The sequence below is a fragment of the Bactrocera dorsalis genome, chromosome 6, assembly GCF_023373825.1.
Source record: "Bactrocera dorsalis isolate Fly_Bdor chromosome 6, ASM2337382v1, whole genome shotgun sequence".
In the NCBI taxonomy this organism is placed as follows: domain Eukaryota; kingdom Metazoa; phylum Arthropoda; class Insecta; order Diptera; family Tephritidae; genus Bactrocera; species Bactrocera dorsalis.
Window position 1 is genome coordinate 32,677,999 of NC_064308.1, and position 8,950 is coordinate 32,686,948.

The window sequence follows — 8,950 nt, forward strand, 5'->3', positions numbered from 1 at the left end:
CTCACCGGCAGTGTTTTGCAGGTTTATTCGAGCAGTTTTTCAGGATATGCTCAAAGATGATACGATTATCATATATATGGACGACATCGTTATTCCCGCCAAGGATGAGAACGAATCGTTGGAAAAACTACGTAGAGTACTGAGAAAGGCTAGCGAAACATGGGTTAGTTAGTAGCTGTAGAAGAGTTGAAAAAAGCATTGATTAACGCACCGGCATTAATACTTTTTGACCCTTCTGCGGAAACGGGGGTATACGCAGACGCTTCTAAACAGGGTTTTGGAGCGGTTTAGTTGCAAAGGGATTCAGAGGATCGATTGTTTCACCCTGTCGAATATATGAGCCGCAAAACTACAGTGGCGGAAGATAAGGAAGATATAGCGCATTCGAGTTAGAGGTTTTAGCAGTGGTTAAGGCATTGCAGAAATGGAACGTATACCTTAAAGATAGGAAGTTCAAGATAGTTAGCGATTGCAACGCTTTCGCCATGACGGTCAAGAAGAGAGATGTTCCAGATAGGGTTATGCGGTGGGCTATGTATCTACAAGAATACGACTACATTGTTGAACACAGGTCCGGATCGCGTATGAGGCACGTGGATGCACTGAGTCGCGTTTATTGTTTACTAGCCGAAGATTCACTAACAGTTAGACTGAGAGAGGCGTAAGAGCAAGATACGTGGATTAGAGCAGTGAAGATGATCCTGGAAACAGGAAGTTATGAGAATTTCTTCTTGAAGAACGGTATAGTTTATTGTGACACCATAAGAGAACTGCTCGTAGTACCATCCAGCATGGAAACAGAGATAATTAAACTAGCACACGATCAGAATCATTTTGCTAGGAAAAAGACACAGGAACTTGTAGAGAAAAACTACTTTATACCAGATTTGACAGAAAAGTTAGCAAAAGTTGTAAAGGGATGCGTGGAATGCATAATCGTAGACGCAAAAAGAGGTAAAAAGGAAGGGTTTTTGTATCCAATAGATAAAGCATGTGAGCCGTTAGGGACCTATCACATTGATCACGTCGGGCCATTAACTGAAACACGCAAGAAATATAACCACATTCTAGAAATAGTGGACGAGTTTTCCAAGTTTACATGGTTATACCCTACAAAGTCTACGGAGGTGGATGAGGTGATCGATAGGAGTAGTAACCGATAGAGGGGCAGCATTCACGTCTAATAGCTTCAGGGACTATTGTAATAAAGAAAACATACAACATTTTTTAATCGCAACAGGAGTACCTCGCGGGAACGGGCAAGTGGAGCGCGTACACAAAACGATAATTTCAATTATAGCTAAGAAGTGTCAAAGCAACCCCACCCAGTGGTACAACCAAGTGCCGAAGATACAACAAGTTTTAAATAACACTGTGCCGCGCAGCACTAGAACATCGCCCTTTAAAATTCTCACCGGGTTAGATATGCGGGTAAACGATTACCCAGATTTGAGACAAATATTAGACGTTTTGACAATAAAGGAGCTAGATACCGAAAGAGACTTAGTAAGACAAAGTGCTCAAGAAAATATAAATAAAATATAAAACGAAAACAGTAGAACTTTCAATAAAAATAGGAAAGAAGAAGTTAGCTACAACATCGGTGATCTAGTTGCCATCAAAAAAACTCAGTTCGGGACCGCTATGAAACTGAGGCCAAAATATTTAGGACCGTATAGGGTAGCCGCCAAGCTAAACCACGGTAGATATGAGGTGAGGAAAGTGGGTAACCAAGAGGACCCGCTTAGAACAACAACCATAGCTGAAAATATGAAGCCATGGCGCTAGCTATTCGGGGTCGAATAATGTGTCAGGGTGACCGATTGTGGGAATGGGATATCGGGGTAGGTGGCAACTCTACGCAGGCGAGCGGAGGAACGACAGAGCATGAAACGAACAGACAGAGGACGAAGTAGGAAAAACGGATAAGGTATAGAGAGTCAAGTAATATACACCGAGGCGCGCGCAACGATAAGTCGTCAAACTATTGCGCCGCGTAGTTTTAAGTGGCTAATTAGTGTCTAAGCATCTATGTACTTTAAACTATTTTAATAAACGTGGTTGTAAATGAATAGACAAAGGGTTTTTTACTACGTGTATTTGCTAAAAAGTCCATTAAAGGCACTGCAAACTTATTTCAGAATAGCGAAAGGGGAGTTGTTTCTTTTGAAAAGCTGAAATGTGCATTGCTGAAAGAATTTCAAACAGCAACGAACAGTGCTACCATACACAAACAATTAAGTGAAAGAAAAATAAAAAAAAAAACGAAAACGTGCAAGATTATTTTTTTAAAATGAAAGAAATCGCATCAAGGGGAAACGTTGAGAATGCTGCTTTTATCCAGTATGTGATCGATGGCATAAGGGATTTAAGTTTAAACAAAAGCATTTTGTATGGCGCTCGTGATATGACGGAATTTAAACAAAAACTTAAAATATACGAAATGATGCGATCGAAATCAAAAGATGAAGAGAAAGAAATATTTAAGAACCAGAAATTAAATAGTGATTTTAACAAAGAAATAATAAATTCAGAAGAACGAAGTGTAAATAGATTCAGAAAAACAGTGAATAATGTTGAAGCAAAAGTGGACATTCGTTGTTATATGTAATTGTGGTGTAAAAGGCCATAAAAGTATTGATTGTAAAGACAGAGAGAAAGGTGTAAAGTGTTTTGGGTGTAATAACTTTGCCCATATGTCAAAAAATTGTCCAAACAAAAACATACAAAGTGACAAACGTAATTTGCAAATTGTTAAATCAAGTAAAGATATCATGATGAAAGAAGTAGGGATGGCAGATAAGAAGTGGTTAGCTTTGTTTGATACAGGCAGTAAATTTAATGTTGTTACATGTAGAATGTACGAATTATTAAAGAAACCGAAGTTGATAGAATCAAACTTTTATTTAGTTGGATTTGCACAAAAATCAAAGGAAAATAAAATGAAACCGATTGGACAAAAAGTATAGAAATAGACAATGACATTTTCAATTTAAACTTTCACGTTGTACCATCAAACAGCATAGACGTTAACATTATTATAGGTGAAGAATTATATTCACAAGCTGAGGTGCGAATTAATTCAAGTGGTATTTTTGTACAAAAATTAAATACGTGTGATGTATTTGAAGAACATGCGCTGATGATGAAATTGATAAATGTAAAGACGATATAAACGTGGACCCACTTGCTAGTGCTGTTGCAAAGCAAACAGTTTTTGATTTAATTGAACTATAACGCCTAATGAAACAAAAACAACATGCGGTCTGAATTCTGCAGTCCAGCAGTATTGGTGAAAAAACGCGATGGCACACCCAGGCTGTGTATAGACTACCGACGCATAAACAAAGTAATAATTAATAATAGATTTCCACTGCCCTTAATTGAAGACCAACTCGATCGACTACAAGGCTCCAAGATATTTAGCCCGATTGATCTAACAAACGGGTTCTTCCACGTTGACGTGTCTGATACAAGTCGCAAGTATACATCATTTGTAACACATAACGGTCAATATCAGTTCCTCAAGGTTCTATTTTGGATTTTGCAACTCTCCTAGCGTTTTTCAGAGGTATGTAAATGCTATATTTCGAGGTTTTACGAAAGAGGAATTGCTCTTCCTTACATCGACGACGTTATAATTCCGGCAACTGACGAAAAAGAAGCGCTAATTCGATTACAAAAGGTTCTAAACTTGTGCCAAGATTATGGGCTTCAAATTAACAAAAAGAAATGCAAATTTTTACAAAGACGAGTGGAATTTTTAGGCCACGTTATAGAAAATAACCAAGTCGCTCCATCAAGTGTGAAAATAGAAGCAGTTATCAAGTATCCATTACCAAAAACGTTGAAACAGTTAGATAGTTTCCTTGGCCTAGCCGGGTACTTTAGAAAGTTTATTCGCAACTTTTCATTAATTGCAAAGCCGCTGAATGATTTCAAGAAGCAAAATATTGTATTTAATATGGGGGATGAACAAATGAAATCATTTAATACTTTAAAAACCCTTTCAAGTCAAAAGCCAGTATTAAGTATATACAATCAGACGTATGAAACGCAAGTACACACAGACGCATCCATAAATGGTTACGGCGCTCTTTTATTACAAAAATCCCCAGATGATAGTCAATGGCACCCCGTGTATTATATGAGTAAAAAGACGATGGAAGCTGAGCGAAAATTTTGCAGCTACGAACTCGAAGTACTCGCTGTAATAGAGGCTCTTAAAAAGTTTAAAGTTTATTTATTGGGTTTACATTTTACCATCATAACCGACTGTAATGCGTTTGCCAAAACAATAGACAAAAAAGAGTTATGTACGAGAGTAGCTAGGTGGATAATGTTATTGCAAGAGTATGACTACGCTATTAAACACCGTTCTGGTTCAAGTATGAAGCACGTAGATGCATTGAGTAGATTTCCGATTTTAACAATTGCCATAGATCACGTCACTTTAAAAATCAAAGAAGCGCAAGCACAAGATGACGAACTGGGACTAATTAAAGAAATTTTACAAGAAAAGGAAAGCTATGAAGATTACTTTATGAAGGGTGACATTTTATATAAATTAGTAAACGACTGCGAGTTATTAGTCCTACCCAAAAACATGCAAAAAGAAATTATACGACAATCCCACGAAAAAGGACATTTCGCTTTAGCAAAAACTAAAGATATTATATCTAAAGAATTCTATTTTTCCAAACTGAATGAAAAAATTCAAAAGTGTAATTGTCATTGCGTTCAATGCATCGTTGCCAATCGCAAAAGAGGAAAACAAGAGGGCGAGTTACATCCATTACATAAAATAGATACTCCATTACATACGTACCATGTCGATCATTTAAGACCATTAGAATCTACAAGTAAAATGTATAAGTATATATTTGCAGTAATCGACGCATTTACAAAATTTTCTTGGTTATAACCTACCAAATCAACGTCAGCAAAAGAGGTCATCAGGAAGCTATAGACGCAAAACACCAATTTTGGTAATCCAGTAAAAATTATTTCTGATAGAGGTTCGGCATTCACGTCCGACAAATTTAAAAAATACTGTCGGTCAGAAAACATAAAACAGGTTAAGATAACTACAGGACTACCACGTGCCAACGGTGAAATTGAAAGATTGAACAGCACAATAATTGCAGTTTTATCGAAACTGAGTATCGAAGATGCAACAAAGTGGTATCGTTATGTCGACCGAGTACAACAGGTGCTAAATTCTACATATCATCGAAGCATAAATATGACACCGTTTGAAATGATTGATTAAAGAAGATATTTATATTAAAGAACTCATCGAAGAACAATTAGTGCAACAGTTCAACCAAAATCGAGATGAAATGCGCAACGACGGGAAAAAACAAATCCTTAAAATTCAAGAAAACAAAAAAATCATACAATCTGCGACGTAAAAAGGCTCATATTTACAAACTAAATGATATTGTTGCTATAAAACGTACACAATTAGGTAGCGGTTTAAAGCTCAAACAAAAGTTTTTGGGCCCCTATCGAATTACTAACGTGCGCAGAATTTATGAAAGAATGGCGAAATACATTTGATGACGACGATTCTACTTAAGTTATTCGAGACGAATATCACGCAGGATGGCCGATATGTGGGAATGAAACGATATGGCAGCACAGAAAAGTCAGAAGAAGAAGAATATCAGCAAGACGAGCAAGACGAGTACGAAGTGTACGACGTGCGGCAAGATAGAGCTGAATTAATTTTAATATTATATAAAACGTTTCTTAGAAGATAGAAACAGTCTCACAATCGTAGAAAAAATTAGACTTTATCTCTCTCTCAGAGGTAAGCCAACAAAAATTATAACAGACAACGAATTTAACTCAGTAAACATAAAAGAACTCTTAAGACAGGTATCCATTGACGCTCATTTTACAAAACCAAATAATCACACAGGCAACGCTGATGTAGAAAGGCTACACAGTACTATTTCCGAAAAATTTAGAACACTGGAAGCCATGAAATCACCACTGTCAACTCAAGAAAGAGTTTTTAAAAGTATACAACTCAGTCCACTCCACGATAAAAGCAAAACCTATAGATGTAATTGAAAGTAGAACAGATAAAGCCAAAATATACAAAACTCTAGAGGATAATAAAAAACGTACAATTGAAAAATTTAACGAACGGCGCGAAAGTTTTCAAAATACGGAACAGGAAGGGTATGTGAAGAACTATAAGGCTCTTAGGCATAAATACGAACAAAGATATCGCAAACTAAATTTACAAAACATAAACTCTTCCAATATTAAAAGAAAAAAGAAATTTTCAGGTGAAAGGTATCCTAACCTCTTTGATGATACTACTGGCATTGACACCAGTCTAACCTCAGCTCACAATAGAAAAAATTGAAACTAAGCTTGGATACATGGAAGTATGGATCGAAGACGTCCAACTTGCAGAAACCTACGACACTATACTACATATAATAAATATAGAGGAAATATTAGGTATAATCGGCACAATTCACAAAAATATAGAACATGCTGGCCTTAGGAAAAAACAGTAATTTTGGAAATGCAACTTAACAATATAAAAAGCAAAGCTTTAACTTTAATACCGCATAGACAGCGAAGAGGCCTAATTAATATTTTTGGAACAGCTCAAAAATGGTTATTCGGCACTATGGATGATAACGATAGGCAAGAAAAAGAAGCACATCTGAATTAAATAGATACAAATAACCATAACACAATTAAAAATCTTAATAGTCAGATAAGCATTAATACACACTTTAATAAAACTTTCTCTACACTCAAGTCTATTATAGAAAGCGACCGTAACATAATAAATTCGAAATTAAATAGTATAAATAAAGTTAACAACGAAATACAAAGCCATATCCAATACAATGACTTTACACTTAAACTAAAAATTATACAGGACAACATCGAACACATTCAGGAAAACATACAGTGACTCACACGTCTAACCGGACGCATGCATTGCCAATCATGGCACCCGCCAATCATATATTGAACATCTTAAAAATTATACATATGATACATCAAATTAAAGGAAAAATCTTCTATTTTATTTTGGGAACTTAAAAATAGTAATAAATTTATTCACTGCGTAAAATTTAGAGAAATAGCTCGCAACGATACTTCTGATCGTTGTGGAATTCCACTGGAATAAACTCCGAATATTTTTTCCTGCATATTAGTAGTTACCGGTAACTCAGTGAGTAAGCCACACGACAATATGACACCCCCGCGTACTCATTCTTGTATCGAAATTCTGAAGCAAATTATTCAGTTAAGGGAAGAAGGAAAAATCATTAAAGTTATTTCGCATTTAAAAAAAAAAAATAAAAAAAAACTACATAAACTACTTTATTTATTTTAATAAATATTGCTTAAAAAAAATATAAAAAAGGCGATAAATGACACTTTTTTGAATAAAAACAAATAGAAATTGTAATTCTTAATTTTTCTTAAATTGTTTTATCAAAATTGGACAAGTGGTTCGCGAAAAAACATCAAGATAAGGAAAAAATTTAAAAGGTCATAAAAAAAACTGACAGATACGAACGCCAAACCGTTTGAGGGTTTTACTATACTGACCTAGTATACCCTGACTTGGAATTTCTCACCCCCCAGACAATAATCCCAAAAATGTTCCACAGTGTAATAATACCTATATTAACGAAAGTACTATCGAATTGAAAAATCTAAAGCCGTTAAAAAACTGCTTAATAAAGAAAATTTGTATAAAAATTTTTAACAAAGCATCAGAAATTATAGAGATAAAGCCAGGCAGCTATATATATTTCTGGCCTAATAATGCAAATAGGAATATTTATCAACGAAAATGGTTCTATTGTTTTTCAAAATATTCTACATCAAGATTTATACACTTTTGCATGCGCTCAAACCAATTTTCGAAGCACTGTTTCCACTCCGATTGAGACACCTCCAAAATATGGTTTTTGAATGCTTCAACAGCATTTTCTGGCGACGAAAATCGTTGACCACGCATTATTATCTTGATGTGTGGGAATAAAAAGAAGTCATTGGGTGCCAAGTCAGGGCTGTACGGCGATGACCCATCAATTCGACGTTTTGGCCGGTCAAAAAGGCGCTGGTTTGAGCCGATGTGTAAGAGCTCGCATTGTCGCGGTGCACAATGATTCGTCTTCTCTTGTTCGTTTTTCGAATTTCTCCGAAGACTTCAGGCAAACAAATGGTGGTGTACTACTCAGAATTGACCGTCCTACGTTGCTCAAACGGCCCATTTGTTTCGAAGCGCTTCTTCCACGAACAACTTTCGTTGGATTTGGCTCGTATTGGAAGACCCACACTGTCGATTGCTGTTTTGTTTCGGGCTCATACGCATAGATCCATGATTCGTCACCTGTGACGATCTTATAAACGTCTTTTGAAGCACCGCAATTCTATTTTTTTCAGCATTTCCTTACACCAATCCACACGAGCCGAGAACAAACCTTTTTTACGGCCAGGTGTTCATGCAATATCGAATGTATGCTGGTGGGAGAAGTGCATAGGCATGCCTCTATCTGAAGGTATGTTACATGACGGTCTTGCATTATCAGTTCACGTACGGCATCGATGTTTTCTGGCACAACGGCGGTTTTTGGACGACTCTCACGGAATTCGTCTTTGAGCGAGCGTCGGCCACGATTGAATTCGTTGTACCAGTTTTTCACAGTGCTATAGGATGGTGCTTCATAGCCATACAAAGATTTTAGTTCATCGATGCACTCTTGTCGTGATAATCCAAGTCGAAAGTTGGGAAAAATGATCGCACAAAAATGTTCACGAGTTAATTCCATTTTTTGGCCGAGATGAATTTTTTAATTCCCTGTAAATAAAACAATTCACGATTAAATGGCAAAACCTTCTGAGTTATGTTATGCTAAAAAATGTCAAACTTTCCAATGGAAATGTCAGATTGCAC